The sequence below is a fragment of the Nannospalax galili genome, unplaced genomic scaffold (genome assembly GCF_000622305.1).
Source record: "Nannospalax galili isolate Female #2095 unplaced genomic scaffold, S.galili_v1.0 scaffold723, whole genome shotgun sequence".
NCBI classification, from domain to species: domain Eukaryota; kingdom Metazoa; phylum Chordata; class Mammalia; order Rodentia; family Spalacidae; genus Nannospalax; species Nannospalax galili.
In genome coordinates, this window is record NW_008349978.1 from 12,948 (window position 1) to 28,863 (window position 15,916).

Here is a 15,916-nt window from a genome sequence, read left to right on the forward strand (position 1 = left end):
TAGTTTTAACAATTTCCCAAGCCCTGTAGAGAATCCAAACAGCAATGACACCATAGACCCCAAGGAGACCCCAGCCCTCAATGAAATTCCATCATCTAGGGAGACCCCCATCCTTGAGGATACTTCCAACCCCAGAACCAACAGGATAATGGAGAAGCAGTTGAAGGAAACGAAGAAGGAAATGACCACTCTATTTCCCTGAGTGTAAGGGTAACACACTGACCAGGGAACCCAGGTCATCTCTTTACTGTGTGTCACCAGAAAGGGAGTGGCCTCACCCACTGTGCCCAGTCTTGGGAAACTGGAAAAGATACCAAGTTTGTTGGGAGAATGTTGGTGTGTTGGATGTATGTAATTTGTCTTTTGGCTTTATAGGGGTTTACAATTAAGGGATTGCCTTGAGTGTCAGAAGACACTATGAACTCTGAAATTTTGAATAGTACTGAGACTGGTAAAGATTATAGGGACATCTGAAAGCAGACTGAATGCATTTTGTGTTTTATGTGGTCATGAGCCTATGAGGTCCAGGGAGTAAAACGTGGTGTTATAATGTGAATGTCCCCCATTGGCTCAAAGCATTTGAACATTTTTGTCCCCAGTTGGTGACCCTGTTTTGGAAGGTTTTAGTGCAGCCTTGATAGAGGAAACCAGTTACTGCGGTGGGCTTTAAGAGCTCTTAAACCTTGTCAGATTTCCAGTCACTCTCTGCTTTCTGTACCTACTAGAAGGTATGATCACTCAGCTCTCCATTCTGGCCACCTCTGCTGCCATGCCTCCTCTGCCATTATAGACATTTTTTCCCTGGAACCATAAGCTCAAATAAAGTCTTTGTTTTATAAACAGTCTTGCTTATGGTGTTTTATCACAGCAACAAGAAAAAATAGCTAATACACACATCTACCCAAGATGGTCTTGGTCCTACCCTGTATTCAAGGAACTCTGGTAAAAACATATCTAAACAAGGGTTTCTATCTTCTTCCACATCTGCCCAAGGTACTGTTGGACCTTCCACAAATACATAAAGTGTTCTTGGACCTTCCCAGTCTTTCTAAGGAGCTCTGTGTCCCACTTTGTAAGTGGCTGTAGCATCTTCCACATCTGCTGAAGGGGCTGGTGTAATTTCCCAAATATACATAAGGTGCTTTATCACCTCCCCCATCTACAAAAGGGGCTTTAAACATAAACGTAAGAAGCCTTGGGACTTTTTCCATCAAGTCAAGGGGCTCTGAGAAGTTCCCAATTTCAAAGGGGGCTCTGTAAATAACTGTATCTATCAATGGGACTCTAGTCCCTTCTGAATCTGTCCACGAGTCAGTTAGATCTTCCACATATAAACAAGAGATTCTAGGACATTCTTCATGAGTCCAAGGGGCTCTAGGGCCACAAACATCTACAGAAGGGACCTTAGTCACTTTGGGAATAAACCAAGGGGATCTGGGTCCTGTCTTTTCTACTCAAGGGGCTCTACAAAGTGTCACATGTGTATAAGAAACTTCATAATCTTTCTCATCTACCAAAGGATCTCTCTAAACTTCACCATATACAGGGGTCCCAAGGACCTTTCCCATCTGTCCAAGAGGATCTGGGGATTTCCTTATCCACCTAAGGGACTCTGGGAGCAGCCACATCTACACCAGAGGCTCTCATCCCTCTGCTATCTATGCAAGGGACACTTGGAACTTCATTATGCACACGTGGGAAGACTCACTAGGACCTTCCTCATCTGCCCAAGGGGATCTGGGTCCTACCCTATCTCTTGAAGGGGATCGGATACTGGTCACAAGTACACATGGCAACCTTGCCTCTTCTCTTTCTGCCCAAGGATCACTCTCACTTTTCAGCATACATTAGATTCTCTAGGACATTCCTCATCTAACAAGAGGCTTTGGTAACTTCCCTATCTTCATAAGAAGCTCTAGTGAATGCCACATTTATACCTCTAGCCACTTCTCCATCTGCACAAAAAACTGTATATTCTTTCTCATATATATATATAAGAGAATCTGGGACCTTCCACATCTTCCAAGCAGCTCTGAGTCCTACCCTATCTGTGCAAGAGGATCTGGAACTTGTCACATGTTTACAATGGACCCTATCAACTTCACTACCTGCCCAAGTGGCTTTTGGAAATTCTAAATGAAGATGCTCTGGGACCTTTCTCATCTGCCCAAGGGGTTTGGGGTCCTACGCTGCCTTCTCATGGGACCCTGAAACTGACTACATAGAGCCCTTGGTAGGCTCTCATATCTTCTCTTTCTACCGAAGGGGCAGTTGGACCTTCCACATATGCACAAGGTATGCCTCAGTATCTGCCCCAGTGGCTATGGGACCAGTCACATGTACTCAATGGGCTCTTCCCCATCTGGCCTAGGGGCTGTTGGACTTTCTACATGTACCCAAGGGGCTCTGGAAGCTTTTCCAACTAACCAAGAGGATCTGTTTCTTATCCTATTTACCCAATGGGCTCTATGACTGGCTTCATCTACACAAGATGCTGTAGTCTCTTCCTTTACTGCTCAAAGATCTGTTGGACATCAACATACACACAAGGGGCTCTAGGTCCTATGACATATGCCCGCAGCACTCTGGGCCCTACTCAATCTTCCCAAAGGGCTCTAGGGCTGGTCACAAATGCGAAAGGGTCTGTAGACTCTTACGTTTCTATCAATGGGGCTGATGGGCCTCCACATATACACAAGGGTCTCTAGGAGCTTCCCATCTCCCCACATTTATCTTTCCAAAAAGCTCTTGATCTGGCCACATGTGCACAAGGTGCTCTATTCCCTTACTTACCAAGGGGATGTGGATCATGCAAATACAGACAAGGATCTCTGGGTCCTTGCCCATCTTCCCAGTAGTCTGTGGGTCTGGTCACATCTGTGCAAGGGAATGTAGCCACTTTCCCATTTGTTGTAGTATCTTTTGGACTTTCTACATTTGCACAGAGGGCTCTAGGACCTTCCTCACCTAACCAAGGTCATATTGGTCCTACCCTATCTGCTCAAGTGGCTCTGAGAAGGGCCACACTGACACAAGGACTAAAGGGGCTCTACCTCCTCCATCATCTGCTCAAGGAGCTTTTGGGCCTTTTACAAATATGCAAGGTACTCTTGAACCAACCCCATCTGCCCAAGTGGTGATGATCCTACAGTAGCTATTGAAGGGGCTCTGGGACTGACTTCATCTACACTAAGGGCTCTCCCTTTCTGCCCAGGGGCCTGTTGGACCTTTCACATATTCAGAAGGGGCTCATTATCTTGCCCTATCAACTCAGTGGCTCCCCGACCAATCACACCAACACTAGGGTCTGTATCCACTTCTCTGTCTGCCCAGGAGGCTGTTGGTGCTTCCATATACGTTGAAGGAATTCTTGGAACTTACCCATCTGTTTAAGACACTCAGAGTCTGGCTTTATTTGCCCAAGAGGATATGGTACTGAGAACATTTAAAGCAAGGGCTCTCACCTAATCTATTTATGCTCAAAAGACTGTTGCACTTTCAAAATATACACTAGGAGTCTCTAGGACTTTCACCATCTGACCAAGAGGCTCTAGGACATTCCATATCTGTGCAAAGAGCTCTGAAGCTGGCTATATTTACAGCAGGAACTCCAGAAATTTCTCAATCTGTGCAGAGATTTTAGATGTTCCTCATGTATACAAGGCAATCTAGGACCTTCCCCCATTTGTCCAAGTAGCTCTTGTTTATACTTTATCTGCTCAAGATGCTCTGGGGCCTGCCATATATGGCCTCTAGCAAATTTGCCATTTCCCCAAATGCACAAAGGAATCTAATACCTTTCTTAGCTACAAAAGGGGATCTGAGACCAGCTACATATGCACAAGGAACTGTAGACTCTTCCTCATCTACTAAAGGGGCTTTCAGAACTGCCAAAAGGACTCAGGATCCCAAACTATCTACCCAAGAGGTTCTGGGACTGGCCATGTATACAGAATGGTCTCTATCTTCTACTCTTTCTTCCCAAGGGGTTGCTGAACCTTCTACATATGTGAAAGGTCCCACCCTATCTGCTCCAAGGACTCTGGGACTGGCCACATTTTCACAAGCAGCTCTAGCACCTATCCCATCACCCCAAGTAGCCGATCTGAATTCCACATGTACAAAAGGGATAGAGAGAATGCTAATGCATCTCTCAGCTCTCAACTAAGCTCTTTCATGCAACAGAGAGCAATGAACACAAAAGGCCACAAATGGCCAAAGCATAGAGAATAAGAGTCTTCACAGTGTGAGTCCTTGGACAAGAATCCTATATTAAACTTCTCTCACCCAGGGCTCAGGGACCATCACAGAAGAAAGGGTGAAAAGACTGTAAGAGCCAGAAGAGGCAGTGCATGATCATATGGTGTAAATGGAGTCTTATAGGCTCCTGGTACCTTGCTCATATTAACTTACAGCAATGATGACAGCATGCACAAGACCCATGCAAACTCAAGCAAACAAAAACCCAGCATAGAACTGAAGAAATGAGCATCAGTGCCCAGTTTTAGCCAAAGAACTATTGGGCAGCTGATTACTGATGGCTGAGGAAGAGCTGATCTTCTTTAAGGGGATGACTCTAGACAATCTGACTAGACCCCAGTGAAGGAACTTGCGCTGAGGGATGTCTGGGGACACTAACTAACTTGACTTGATGGGCCCTCACATAAATGACAGAATGCATGAAAATACGGTTGGGAAATATAGGAGGGCATCCAGGGAGAAGGAGATATGAGGATGATTAAAATTTTGTGTAGGAAATGCACAAAAAGTCAATAAAAATATACAAAAAATATTAAAAATAAAAAGAAGCCCATAATACAAAAAAGAACCCCCCCAAAAAAATGAACTTCTCCATCAGACAAAGACAGATGCAAACCTTGTCCTTCTGCTGAAAATGGGCTCAGATAGTCCCCTTCTTCCAAAACAAGCCTAGGAGCTACATGTACTTCTCAGTGCAGCCTCACAGCTTCCACATCTCTTGAAAAGCGCATGAGAAGTTCTCCTCATGAGGAGTGCTTCCAACATTCTCCCTTTCCTCAAACAGGGCCTACACATTCTACTTCTACCAAAATGTGATTGAGACAAGGGTCAATGACCAATCTCCTCCCATGAAGATGGCCTAAGATGGTCTCCTTCTATGAAAAGAGTTCACAGATGCTCTAAGTCTATGAAAAGACTAAGACATGGTACCTCTGAACATGGGGCATTCATACTTAGCCTCTCTCAAGAAGAGGGCTTCAAACAGTTCCTTTCTCCCTAAGAGGCCTCAGATGTTCCACTTCTACCAAAATGAGATGGAGATATAACCTCTATGAACAAGAGGGCTCAGGAATGTTCCATCAGATGAAAAGGACTTCAAACCTTCCTCCAATGCCAAGAGGTCTCCGATCTTCCCCTTCTGTAAAAAAGAAACTAAGCCCTAACACTACTTCCCAAGGGACTCCTACGTAAATATTCCACATCCACAGATATCTATCTATCATCTATCTATCTACCTGTCATCTATATATCTATATCAATCATCTATCAATTATCTATCATATATATATATCAGTGACATGTATCTCTATCATTAATCTATCACCTATCTCTTCTATCACATCTAGCCACCTACCTCATCTCTATCTATCCATCTATCATCTATCCAACATCTATCATCTATTTACATATACTGTCTTCAGTGTATCTATTGTATGTATATGTATGCCTCATCTATATCTATATCTATACCTTCTACATTGATTATGCATGTCTATCTTCATCTATAAATCCATCTATTTTTCTATACTTCTATCTCACTAAATCTCATCATCTGTCTTTGAATCTGTTGCTATAAATATATGCATTTGCATCTATATATGTATATACACATATATTAAATTACTACTGAATTTTCAGTTTGTTAATTTTTATTTTCTTTTTAGTTCTTTTTATTGAATTCTTTGTGTATTTCATACATAACAGTTCAAACAATCTTAATAATCTTCATACCCCCATCCCCACTGGCACCCACACATAGCCCCCCCCATCTGGAGCTCATATACTTGGTCATCCCTGTTAAGGCCCACTGGGTTGTCATTGTCCTCAGCCATTCCCCAGTGCAACTCTGTCCAATAAGTCTAGTCAGCCTATCTAGAGTCCTTTGTTTTAGGAAGATCAGCTCTTCTTCATCTCTCAGCAATCAGTTGCCAACATTCCTTCAGATAAAACTGAGGTCTGCTATTCATTTCCCAAGTTCTATGTTGGATTATTGTCTGCATGAGTTTGCAGGGGACTTGTGTATGCTGACACCATTATCGTAGAATCATATGAGCAGGTTCCCAGGAGCTTGTAAGATTCTGTTTCCATATGGTCCTGAATCTCCTCCCTGACTCTTACAATATTTCCGCCCCCTCTTCCACGATGATCCCTGAGCCTTGGGTGGGTGAAGTATAATGAAAGGGTTCTATCCAAGGACCATCATTCAGCAGGCCCTTGATTTCGACACTTTAGCTATTTGTGAACTTTGTGTTCTGGGCCAGCTACTGCATGAGGGGGCTTCATTATTGAGAACTGAGAAATTTACTAGTGTCCTTTTCTTTGCCTCTGTTCTATGTTCCATGATCCTTAGGTGTAGAGGTTGCACTGTAGATGCGTCACTTAGGCCTGGGCAATTCAATTCATAGACAATATCTGTGTGTGACCAGTTGTGGTATTTGGTACTAATTTCTGACTGGTGCAAAATGAGCTACTTTGATGAGTGGTGACTGGGATGTTTGTCTGTAAATATAAGGATACATATTTTGCACGTAGTAAGAAATCACATTAGTCTAGCAAATGTGACAGTCTTGGGGTTGTCTATAAGATCTATGGCCACTCCAGCTATGTGCATTAGGTTATGTTTACATTACCACACTTGAGTTTCCTCCCTCTGAGTGGGCGTTTTGTAAAATTAGATATCCTTTGATTGTCCCCAAGATAAAAGTGCCACTACTGCACCAATGATAAATGCTGTGTTGGCCTTTGGTATGGTTATTCGGTCTTGAAGCTGGTGTTGAATCATCCGTTGATATTTTCCCTTGGCACCTTTATAGCACTCTCCAAAGCTAAGAGAGATAAACTTCAAGGGATGTGGGTGCAGGTCAGTTGCAACTCTATTGCTCCAAATCCTGTGTCTGAAGTATGTTCTGTCTTCGGCAGTAGGGTTTTACTTTAAAGTTCTGAGAGGCCATCAAGGACTGTGGAAATAGCCTCAGTAAATTTGGGAGTCTCTTGGACCACACTGTCCAACAACTCAAAGGAACGTATCTCCTGACTGGCACTGTTTCATGTTATGTAGCCTTTAGCTATACACATGGACTCATGTGGACATAATGTATGTGTAACTTATCAGCAGGTTATGGACTAATGTGGTTATATGGTTCTGTTTTTTAAAAACTAGCTTGGCATTCTTTATCTCCTCTCTCTCTCTCTCTCTCTCTCTCTCTCTCTCTCTCTCTCTGCTCTCCTCTCCTCTCCTCTCCTCTCTCTCTCTCACTGTGTAACCCTTCTGCCAAGGTTTCCCCATTTAAAGGGCCCCCATTTTCCCCCACTTCCCCCTTGATAATACTGGTCAGCTATGGTCCCACCTCTCTTGAGCTCCTTCTATCCTTTCATCCCCAAGGTTCCTCAAATAATTCCCCCCCCATTAAAATAACCCAATTTTTATCCATATCTCCCTTAATAACACCTGTTTCATACTGTTCTTCTCAGGCTCCTTCTTTTCCTTTAACTCCCTGGTTCCTTTTCATTATCCTGGTTCCTGTAGTTATATCTAGATACATACTACAGTTACAAGGATTTGGTGCTAGGATCCACATATGAGGGAGAACATATGTCATTTGTTTTTCTGAGTCTGTGTTACTTCACTTAGTATAATAATTTGTAGTTCCATCCATTTATGTGCAAATTTCATGATTTCATCTTTCTTTACTACTCAGTAGAACTCTGTCGTATAAATATACCAACCACATTTTCATTATCCACTCGTCAGTTGAGGGACACTTATGTTGCTTCCATCTTTTACCTATTATGAAAAGAACAGCAAAAAACATGGATGTGCAAGTGTCTCTGCAAAAGGATGAGTTTTTTGGGTATATGCCAAGGAGTGGTATAACTGGGTCAAACGGTAGGTTCATTTTTAGTTTTTTAAGGGTTCTCCATAGTGCTTTCCATAAGGGTTGCAAAAGTTTGCAATCCCACTAGCAGTGGATGAGCATCCCCCTTTCCCTACATCCTCTCCAACATTTGGTATCATTTGTTCTCTTGATCTTAGCCAGTCTGACTGTGGTAAGATGAAATCTTAAAGTGGTTTTAATTTACATTTCCCTAAGTACTAATGATGTTGAACACCTCTTTAAGATGTTTCTTAGCCATCTTTATTTCTTCTTTTGAGAACTCACTGTTCAGATCTTTAGTCCATCTTTTAATTGGATTTCTTCCTTTCTATATTTTTGCTTTTTCAGTTCTTTTTATATTCTAGATGTTAAACTTCTGTCAGGTGTGGGCTTTCTCTTCACTTCCTTGGTTGTTTCTTTTGATGTACAAAAGCTGTTTAGTTTAATGTGGTTCCATTGTTGATTGTTGACCTCATTTCTTGATCAATTGATGTCCAGTTTAGAAAATCCTTTCCTATACCTATATCTTGGAGGTTATTGCCAATGTTTTCTTCTAACAGTTTCAGAGTTTCAGGTTTCACATTGAGGCCTTTGATCCATTTGGAGTTGAATTTTCAATTTTTAAATTTTTTTTATTTTATGTGCATGAGTGTTTTGTCCGCATGTGTATAATTGCAAGTGTCTTGCAGTAACTGCACAGGACAAAAGAGAGCATCAGATCCCCCCTGGAATCAATTACAGATGGTTGTTAGCTGCCATGTGGGGACTGGGATTCAAACCCAGGTCTTCTGCAACAGCAGTCAGTGCTCTTCACCATGAGTCATCTTTCCAGTCCACTATTGATTTTTTTAAAAAATATGCATTGTATTCCTGATGGATTCAAATATATATACTTAATTTCATATTTATCCATATTTCTTTATAAGTGAATGTTAATGGTTATATACTTTATATAACTTTGGTTATATACTATAACACCTTTGATGTCACCTAGATAATTCTTTCAATGTGTGCTTGAAGTTGTTCACTTTTTCTGTTCTTAGACTTGCAGCAGAAAACTAAGACCAGAATGTATAGATGATTTAGATTTCTGGGAAGTAACACTGCTGCTTTTGTAAAATTAAAAGCCAGCCCCTCTCTCTAGTGTATAGATACATTTTTTAAGAATTTGTTGATAAGAGGCTTCTGAAGTTTGAGATAATACGCACATAATCCCACCTTCCTTAGTCCTCTCTTTATTACCAAGATGGTATTTCAACTACTGACATCAACTTGGGTCCATATAGAGGCTGGGAGGTCTCTTTGAGATCTGCCTGGTGAGTTCATGTTATTAACAACGCTATTATTTAGATTCAGTGTTTAACTTCATATGTTAGGAGAGACAAGGTAGATTATAATGTTACTAGCCACACCAAAAAATGTGGTCCTTAAAATTATCACAACTTTTACTCTTTGGCACATCTCTAGTTTTATATATTCCAGTAGAAGGATAACTTTTAATCTTGGAGTGAGAAAGCTGGAATATTTTATGAATGCATCTTTAAAAGTGTTATCTTTTAATGATAAAGATCAAATCATGTGCCTTCCTAGAAAAAAGGTCAAATGTGCATATCAAGAAGTATCTGTTTCACAGCAAGTGACGTAAAATCACTCTTCTTTCACAATTGTGTGATGCTGAGTCATAAGTTATCCTTTGGGAAAACTCTCCAATGTGTCATTTCCTAAAATGTATTTCTTGGAAAAGCCGTAACGTGGAATTCAGAGAAATGAACCATCCTATGATTCGGGCAGTTATTAGGACTTGGAAATTTTGTTTGTTTCTTGGGTTTGTTGCTTTGCTTTGTTTTGTTTTCTGAGACAGTGTCTCACAGTCTTGGCTGGCCAAGAATTCACTATATAACCAAGGATGATCTTGAACCTCTGAGTCTCATGCCTCCACATCACAATTGTGGGGACTACAAGAGTGCACAAGTGGGCTAGACATACACTCTATCAGCTAAACTACATCTCCAGAAGGACTTAAGGCTTTTAGTCCTAAAACTAAGATATTTATTGAGGAACCATGTTGAATTAATTATCCTAAATGGAATAAGGGTTAGCATAAGTTATCCAGCTGAATAATTCAGCTGTCAAGATCTTTAGAGAAGCTTTAAGACTAATCAAATCTGAGGAGTCTGAGACTTCCACTCCTGTGTGAGGGAGCCGGAGATAAGAGCAGAGGCTGAACTCAGGATGTGACAAGATGGCCGGGGCTGCCCCACAGTATCATCAAGGAAACCCAGCTTTTTGCTAGCATAACAAGTTCCTGGCATTAAAACAGAACCAGATGAGAGCAATGCCCATTATTTTCATGTGGTCATCGCTGGCCCCCAGGCCTCCTCCTTTGAGGGAGGGACTTTTAAATGAACTATTCCTTCCAGAAGAATTTTCAAGGGCAGCACCTAAAGTACACTCATGACCAAAATGTATCACCCTAATGTACACAAGCTGGAAAAAATATGCTTAGATATTTTGAAAAATAAGTGGTCCCCAGCACTGAAGATCCGCACAGTTCTGCTATCAAGCCAGGCTTTGATAAGTGCTCCTAATCCAAATGATCTGTTAACAAATGATGTAGCTGAGCAGTGGAAGACCAATGAAGTCCAAGCCATAGAAACAGCAAGAGCAAGGACAAGGCTATATAGAATAATATTTAAGTTGATCTGATCATCAGGTGTGCATCATTCTGTTCTGTCAAGACTGCCTTTTTGTTTGCATTTAATGGACAATCTTAGAAACATTACAGAATAAAAGCCCAGGCATCTTCATTTTGGGTGATTAAATGCACTTTATCAAATCTATGTCTTGTCCTGATTCACTGCTGTAAACAGGAGCAGAGGCTAGAAGTGTCATCTGGATTGTTGTGAGATGTCAAAAAGCAGTGTCTCCTTGCTTTCCCTCATTTCTCCATCATGGTTTAAGTATAAAACACTGTGAATGAGGGAAGTTGGGGTTAGCTGCAGAGGTATTGGTGTTTTTAGTTTATTTTTTAGGGGGAAATAGTCTCTTCTTAAATTTATGCCCCCACTGCCTTTTGTGGGATCTAATCACAGTGGTTAAATGCAGCTAACCAGTTCTTTAGAATATGCTGTGTTGCCAAGTCTAACTTTATTACTTTATTTAGACTCTGTAGATGGACAAGCTTGATTGCTTGAACCAAAATGCAAACATGTAATAAACATCATAGCCCTCACTAACAACATTGTGACTTTATTGACAAATTACATCCCCTCCCTGCTTTAAAAAACAAACAAAAAAGCGTGTATGGCTTGTCTGGAAACTTCTGCAAATCTTATGTTTTAGTAAAATATTTTTCTTATTCTAAAAAATATATTAATCAAATTTGGCCACTATATTTACAGTCATTCCCAAACTTTTAGTGGAGTAATTAAGAGATCTGATAAGTACATATTAGGTCCTCACAAGTAGAATTAGGGGCACTACAAGCAAAATAGAGGACACTGGATAACTATCTATTACATTCTAGTCCATGTTCCATCCCCCATTGGAATATAGAGCATATTGGGCAGTTTTTGTCACTGTAACAAAATACCTGAAGTAATCAGCTTAAAGGACAAAAGGTTTATGTTAGCTTACAGTTACAGATGTCTCAGTCCGTGGTCACTGGGCTCATTGTTTAAAGCAAATCATTGTGGTAAGAACATGTACTGAAAAAAACTGATTACCTCATGGTAAAAAGCAAAATGAGAGAGAGAGATGGAGAGAGATGAAATAGGTCACAGTCTGTACTTTCCTGCTTTTCCTCCATCTACTTCCAAGTTCTACAGTTTTTAACCACTTCTCAATACTCCATTCAGTTATGAACACACACAAGTAGTTCCATTCATTGATGACATGAGAGCCTTCATGAATCACCCAATTCTGAATACTGCTGCACTGGTGACAGATCCTTCAAACATATAAGCCTTTGGGGAACATTCCAGCCCTGACTATAATGTAAAGAGTGACTAAATGTTCCACCTTAAATCCTCCTAGAAAAATCCTGATTTTTATACACAAAGAATAAAACAGTTGGAAAAAAAGACAAGATATTTATGTCTAAACAAATCACATAATAGAAATTATTTGCTAAGCCATTCATCTTTCTTCATCCTACAGTCTCCTCTGAGAGGAAGATTCTTGATACTGGAAGTACTGAGTATTTGTGGTTGTAAGAACTATGTTGGAGAAAACTGGAAGCTGACCAGCATTCTTAGACAACACACAAAAAACAGAAGCACAGCTCTAGTTTCCTCTGTTAGTGTGATAAAACAACCTGATCAAAACCAACTTGGAGAGGAAAGGGTTTATTTAGCATAGACTTCCAGGTCACAGTCCATCACTGACTGAAGCCAGAGCAAGAAACTGGAAGCAAGAACCATGGAGGAATGCTTTCTGGCTTTCTCTCTGTCTGTCTTGGCTTTGTGACCCCAGAGTTTCTCCCTCTAAAAAAGAATGCACTAGACTTCCCTGATTTTCCTGTGGACACGTTATACATTTCTGTTCTTTCCAAAGAACATCAATACTGCCTTTCTGACAATGGAAACATCAAGTCTACCCCTTCAGAATCATGGACTCTCCCACCTTTCCTAAAGACCCAAGGGGACCTAGCACCTGTTGAATGGTCCAAGGAGCCCCAACACCTAACTCTTCAGAGCCAGGGGTACTCACACTATCTCCCAATGATGCAAGGGAGCCTCAAACATGCCCCTTCAGATCAAGGGTCCTCAAATACTCTCCAACGGCACAAAGAGAACTCCTACATAACTTTTCAGAACTAGAGAGCTTCAGTCCTTTGTCTTTTGCCAAGGAGTAATCAAATGTGCCACCACTGATCAAGGGTCTCTGAGTTCTGACCAGTTTGAGGCATTCACCTCTGTGGAAGGGGGCCTCAGAAATACCCCTTAATTTAAAAATGACCTCATATATATCCATGCCAATCAAATGGGCTTTAGAACATCTCTCTCTGCTCAAGCAGCCCTATACATTCCTCTTCTGAATGAGAAGACCTCAGATCAACACTTTATTGCCACAGGGACCTACCTCTTCTCACCATGGGGGCCTTATAACTACAAACACTAAGCAAGAATAAGAGACCTATTCTCTTACCAAAGGACTATGAACCTTCACCTTCTGAGAAAGGGACATCAGAAGTGCTGTTTTGCAACTTAGACCTATCCCCTCTGCTGAAGAGGGCTTTAGACTTATTTCCATAATAAGTCTACAGACAGCCTCATATCTTCATTCTCTCCCAAAGGTGCAGCTATGCACTATCGTCTTGAACCAATGAGACTGTAGACACTCTTCTTGTACACTGGGGTAGCCTGAGATTTGCCCTTCTAATGAAGTGGCTTAGAGTTCTGATCCTGTGACCATGAAGACTCCCCTACTCAAAGAGGAGCTATACACAAGGAAGTTTAAGAACTTTCCTTTCTGTTCATGGTAGCCTCAGATATACGTGGGTGACCAGGTAAATACACTTTTGACCAAAGGAACCTCAGAGAACTCTGTATTTAAATTCTTTGGTAGAAGACTAAAATCCTCAGCCTAGAACATAGGCTACCTTCAAACTTGTCAACAGAACGGGAGGGGAATGCATCCTTTGTGACCCACAGCTGTGCAGCTGTTCATAAGCTTAAGGAGGACACAGAGCCAGGAACTGCCGTCCAATCCATTATAAGAATGCTCAGATTGCTGCCAGACCTTCAGTGGAGTTCCAGAAGTTACAGATTTTCTAGACTTCAATGAAGAGTTAAAAACTGACGAGGGAGTTCCTGGATCTTCTTCCTCTTTAAAACATAGCCAGGGACAATCATTCTCTGCTCGAGAGGGTCTGGGGATTTTCTGCTCTGCCTAACTTTGCTTGGGACATTTCCCCTCTGATGAGTGGGGCCTTAAAGCTTCCTTTCTGAACCAAGGGAGCCACAGACATTCCCCCTCTAAGGAAGAGCAATTAGGAGATTTCTGACCAAGGATGAACTGGACCACTCTGGTTATAGTACTCAGAGGCCAAAAGTAATAAGCAGAGCCAAATCCAGGACACTGCCTTAAACCCAGTCACAGGAAATGGTGTGGTCTCATCGTTCCTGCATAGAACTTGTTGACAGAACGCAAATTTGAGGAGGTAACCTAGCTGGGAACAACCACTGTTCAATAATGCTAGGATTGTTATCTAGTCTCTTGCAGATTCTACTAAAGTTATGGATATCTTAAACTGTGAAGAAGAGTTGGAAGCTGATGAAGCAATGGTAGGATTTTACTGCACTGCACAAAATAAGGCACACAATTCAACTTCTCTCAAACTGGTATGGAATTTTCACACTCTGGTCAAGGGGTCTCTGATTTCCCCTTCTCACTTGGCCCTCAGATCTTTCCCTGTTCTCAAGAGGAAGTGTTGCATAGAGTAGGGCAGAGCACAGGGGTCTCAAAATCCTTCAGGCAGAAGAAAAAGGTCCCTGGCACTTCGTGCATTAGTGGAAGGTGCGCTTCACCTCATCAGGTTCCAATTGTTCATTATAGTCTAAAACAGCTATATTTTCAGGGAATCAGAGGCTAATTTGGCAGCAACTGAACCATATTTCTGGCAAGCTGAGGTAGTCACTGTATCTGTGTCTGACTAAATGCCTGAACAGCTAAAGACAAGAAGGATGGGGCGTCTAATATCTGGAGACCACCTTGAAAGCAGATTGTGAGATTTGGGGGCTCAGATAGTAACTCTTTGTCCCTAAAACCTCTAGAAAGAATGGCCAGATGTCCTTTTGATAATGTGGATATTTTCCTGGCCACCCAGCTCTGAAGAGGAGTGTTCAAGGCCCTCTTAGAGAAGTAGATGTGAGGCCTCAGTGGACAGAACTGAATTATCTGAGGCTTCCTCAGTCAAAGGCTTCTGATATCAAGCTCTCTTAAGAAAATGATGATCATCTGACACCCTTTTTGTCACAGGGACCTGCTCTGCTTGTAGATTGTTTCATCAGAGAAGATTGTGGCAGACCCACTTGAGAAAAGAAAAGAAACGTCAAAAGTTCCCTTGTTCAGAGAATAGACAATAGCCCGCCTCCTGCAATAGAAACTGAGTGTCCAAAGTCCTTTTATGTAGAGGGATTGAGTATAAGACTTACCTTGCTCAGTGGAGGATTAGGCATCAATATTGTGTGAAAAGGCAAACTTACATCTTTCTATTCTTACCAATGGGCCTCAGACCATTCCCCTTCTCAGTAAAGAGGCCTCAGATTAAGGAGCCTTACACCACTCGCTCTGCACAAGAGAGCATCAAACCCTCCCATGCTGCTGACCATGAGTGTGTATCATCTATATCCTTTGACAAAGAGGACTTCAGGCATTCCATTTATGGCTAAGGGAATCTGGAACATGATACCCTGAAGGAACAGGCCTAAGAAGTGGACGCTATAGCCAAGGAGTCCCCAGACTTCCACTGTCTGTTCAAGAAGGCTTCAGGCATACTCCTTTAACCATGAGGACCTTAAAACTTCCTCTTATGTATGTGGTGACCTCACATCTGCCCTTCTGACTAAGCTGGCTTTAGAGCTTCTCCCTCTTTCTCAGGTAGCCAGAGAAATATGTTTGGAAATAATGGACATCAAACCACTCTGGTTTTAGCTTATAGAGCAGAAGACACCAACCTGAAACAAGAACTCTTGCCTTGAAGTTGGTCTCTGAAAGTGGAATGTCCCAGTCTTTCATTCACAGACCTGCACAGCTGAGCACAGCCTTGAGGAACGATC

General features: G+C 41.7%; 1 pseudogene; it reads left to right on the forward strand.

Moving 5' to 3' along the window:
* Nucleotides 1-7,108: 7,108 nt before the first annotated feature.
* On the forward strand, nucleotides 7,109-10,841 carry LOC103745262 (annotated as a pseudogene).
* Nucleotides 10,842-15,916: the final 5,075 nt, after the last annotated feature.